Source organism: Euprymna scolopes, chromosome 45, assembly GCF_053919585.1.
Source record: "Euprymna scolopes isolate OS-2025 chromosome 45, ASM5391958v1, whole genome shotgun sequence".
In the NCBI taxonomy this organism is placed as follows: Eukaryota; Metazoa; Mollusca; class Cephalopoda; order Sepiida; family Sepiolidae; genus Euprymna; species Euprymna scolopes.
This window is the reverse complement of record NC_136526.1, coordinates 11906686-11911163: the sequence shown is the minus strand read 5'-3', so window position 1 is coordinate 11911163 and position 4478 is coordinate 11906686. Positions and strand designations below refer to the sequence as shown.

General features: G+C 39.4%; 1 pseudogene; it reads left to right on the top strand.

Annotated features, from left to right (window-relative positions):
• Nucleotides 1-1690: 1690 nt before the first annotated feature.
• On the top strand, nucleotides 1691-1814 carry LOC145269937 (U2 spliceosomal RNA; annotated as a pseudogene).
• Nucleotides 1815-4478: the final 2664 nt, after the last annotated feature.

The following is a 4478-nucleotide window of genomic DNA, read 5'->3' as shown; positions in this document are numbered from 1 at the left end:
AAATCAAAACGCGGATTCCATGAACAAAGCTTCTTTCTTAGAACTGCACGCCTGTAGAACTCCGGACTACAACTTGGATGTCTTCAAGTCCAATGTTAACAAATTCCTAATGAACCGCCCCCTTAAGTAAACACTTCAGCAAATCTCCTCACTAACGTAATGTACTTGCAATAGCCCTTATCCCTGAGTGGCTTCCGGGCCTTGATAAGTGGTGATCACTGTGTAAAAAAAAAAAAAAAAAAAAAGCGCATGACGTCACGTTCCGAGAAAAGCCGAACGGACGGCGAGTTACGTCTGGTTCAAATTCCACACAAGTATCTAAAAAAAAATATATGGGAAAAGTCAACAATAGAATCTTCGGATTCATATAATGATGAGGAGACAGACGTCTTAACTCGGTAGACATTTGACATTTGAACATTTCTAGCGAAGACGTAAATAGCTGGCAGCCATTCTTTTCCTAACTAAGAAAAACCGGCAGAGGAGGCAACATTTGCTGTCTGCAACGACTTAGACATTTTCGCGTAGGAGACACAGGAGGAAAAACGGCTATCTCTAAGAGGCGTCCAATTTAGACGTTATTAAAAACCCAATGGTGACAGACAGACCAAATGGAAACGTGACAAACAAACGGATCGACCTACTAACTTACTGACTACCAGAGCCTCATGTAGGGATTCGCGGACACATCTATAAATATAAAATACTGGCTATACATACCAGGCGTTGCGAGGTAGAAAATTTAAAAAAAATCATATAAAAATTTAAAATAAATTAAATTAAATGTAAATTAAATAAATCGGTTTTATATAATCTATATTATTTATCTATATATTAATAAGATAGCACGTGTATAATTTATTTCGTGTGTCACGCTTACATCCGAGTGACTGTCGTTTAATTATTATGGATTTCCGTTTTTTGTAATAAATAATTTTAACAAGAATTCTTCATGAGATTGTATACAATCATGAGCAAATATAATGGGCCAAGAGTGAAAGAAGGAAGAAATCGATTTTTCAATATTTTTCCATGAATTCTTGTTAATTTTAATTGAAAATTTCTATTTTGCAGATCATTGTTATCATAGCATATAATAATAAGTGAAAAAAATAATCCTAAAAATGGTAAGACCGCATCTTGGCAAGAATATAAAAAACCGAATTGCAGTCCAAAATGACTTACAAGCAGATTTTTTATATTTTAAGAAAAGAAAATGTGAAAACATCTCTTTCTGTAGTGAAGCGAATTGGTCCATATTCAAGACCATATGTGGGGGCAGCCCCACATATAAGACCTTGGGCAATGTAGGGGAAACCCTTCATACCAATTGTCACTATCCACCTCCGCTATTCCGCAGGGAGTTGGTCCCCATTTTCCCTTCACTGCTCACATTAAAAATCGGCCTTGTGCCTAATTTGCTCGGTGGGGGAGCAAATAAATACCGCGTTTCTTGGCCTTTTGGCCAAGATCAATGTGTAGTATTTGTTCTGGCAGAGACTGCAAGCAAAGACCATATGTGTGGGCAGCCCCACATATAAGACCTTGGACAATGTAGGGGCAACCCTTCATACCAATTGCCACTATCACGCTCTCCTACTTCCCGGGGAGCTGGTCTCCATTTCCCTTTTACTCCTCACATTAAAAATCGGCCTTGTGCCTAATTTGCTCAGTGGGGGAGCAAATAAATACCCTTTTCTTAGCCTTTTGGCCAAGATCAAAGTGTAGTATCTATTCTTACTACGTGCTGTACTTATTGTGATATAAAGTGGTGTATCACTTTTCTATATTAATTTAATGTAAAATGATCCCCCACTTTCTTAAGGTCATTCAATTCATCCTTAAGTTCATTAAAGTCATTCTAAGTCATTTACTTCTTATTTATTTAAGTCATTTCAGCCCAATTTTTCGGTCATTTTAGTTTATCTTTAAGAATTGCATGTCAATCCTACATTCACGCATTCATTCATTACACGAGAGCACGCGACTAATGGCTATCGGCCTTGTTTTATCTTTCTTCCTCTTTTCTCTAGAGGACAATGCAGATGTGACGGCAACAACTTCGCGGTTCTGGCGACAGCCAGGCCGCGTTCGAACTCTCAAAGGATATTGAGGCCTAAACGCAAGTAACGTTACTTATTAATCTTTCGATACAAACTCTTACAACCTTGATTTGTAATTAAATGAAAATAATTATATCTTTATTTGTTATCGTATATCGGTATACTTCCTGTTTACTTTCTTTTTTTTTACAAGGTGGTCACCACTTATAAAGGCCCGGAAGTCACTCAAGGATAAGTGTTTTTGCATGTACAGTACGTTAGTGTTGAGATTTGATAAAGTGTCTACTTAAGGGGGCGGTTCATCAGGAATTTGTTTATGTTGGACTTGAAGACATCCAGGTTGTAGTCAGGTGGGAGACAGACAGACGGAACAGAGTTCCATAGGTGTGCACTTCTAATAAAGATACTTTGTTCATGGAATCTACATTTTGATTTTGGCACAGATAAAGAGTGGGTAAAATTTTTGACAGTAGTTTCAGCTAGACGGGTATTTATCGTGAAAGATTGGCGAGGGATTGGCGTTCAGACGAGCATTTGCCATGGAAGTAACAATAAAATAAAGACGGGCTTGCAACGTCTCTCCTGTGGGAGAGAGGAAGCAGGGAAGAGAAAAGGGCATCCCCCACTAAGCCACGAAGCCTATTTTGTACTCTGTCAAGGCAGAGTAGGCTGTTTTTAGTAGCTCCTGCCCAGATGTGGCAGCAGTACTCCATCCTTGGACGTACTTGGCTTTTATATAGATAGAGAATTGCATCAGCAGTGAGATATCTTCCGGAGCGGTAGAAGGATCCTACCATTTTTCCAGCGACCTTGGCAACAGACTTGATGTACGTGTTCCATTTCAGGTCAGGAGTAAAGGTCAAGCCCAGAAGCTTATCAAAACATGGGACTTCCCCAAGACGAGAGCCATCCATTTCAATTGATGCCAGATGGGGATCAGAGCGTTTATAATGTAAAGATAGGAGTTTGGTTTTAGATGCATTAAAAGTAACCAGCCACCTCTCCCCCCACTGTGCCACACGGTCGAGATCAGAGGAGAGAGAATCAGAGAGAACTGTCATTTACGACCTTTGACGTGTTGCCATAGACGGTCGTGTCATCAGCATAGATGTCAACGAATGACGCGACTTTTGCTTCACTCACCTACCTTACAACATGGAGGATGGGATTGCCAATTATATACGCAAGCCATCCTGTCCTTTACAAGTTTCCAACATTCGCAGCAAGCACTCGCCTAGCTACAACAACGATGAACAATTTTCTTCACTCTCTATCTGTGCCTAATACTAAACGAAAATTTCATGCGCAGACTTTCTCTCCAGAACAGCTCGTCTGTAGAAAACAATAACGTAGAGCTGCCTCCCAGTTGATTATAACACGATAGCTTTCAAGACCAACGTAAACAAATTCTTGTTGAGACACCCTCTTAAATAATTAACTTTTACCCAATTTTCACCATCACTGATCATCACGGTAATGATGAAAGAAAAATTTCGTGCGTAGACTTTTTCCTCGGAACACAACTCTATAATAATATATACGAAATCTGGACAAATTAAAATATCGTATTTAAGCGTATTTTACGGACGTCCCCCCCCATTAGTGTGTCTTAATCAACCGTAATTTATAATTAACTGAATAAACCACAACCTCTCTCTAAACTATGTATTTCTCTCTCCAATCTCACATATTTTTAAATATCCAAGAGTGGCCGAAAACACTTAAAGAAAGGGTGACTGACGTTTCTGAATTTTTGAGATGAGGATTGGTTATTTGGATTATTTTGGTTCGTCGGACTACTGTTCTCATCTTGAGTATGATTTTTCACAACGTTTCGGTCGATGTAACCTCCGACCTTCTTCAGGTATATCTTGTCGAACTCGAGAATGTTTCTGTCAAACTCGGGAATTTGGATATTTATTTACTTCACGGGGGTAGCATGCTCTTGTTCCGTCAGCCATGACTGGATAGAGGTCAATCCTCAGTGTGGACAACTGAAAAATACAATTGCAAATTAGGACCTGTATTCAGTCATGGCTGACGAAACAAGAGCACGCTACCCCCATGAAGTAAATAAAGGGTTCCGCTCGAAATTCCGTCCAAATTCCCGAGTTCGACAGAAACATTCCCGAGTTCGACAAGATACACCTGAAGAAGATCGGAGGTTACATCGACCTAAACGTTGTGAAAATCACACTAAAGATGAGAACAGTAGTCCAATGAATCCAAATAATAAAGAGTGACTCTCTTTTTTCAACGTGGCCATCTAATTTACGCTTGTGTGCCTGTTCACATCACAAACATGTCTGGAAAATGAGATGGCAAAAAAAAAGGAGCCATGTTACTTTGTAGCATGCCCCACCATTTTCTAACTATTTAAACATGCCTTTAATAGAGGGCGCTTTAGACCTAATT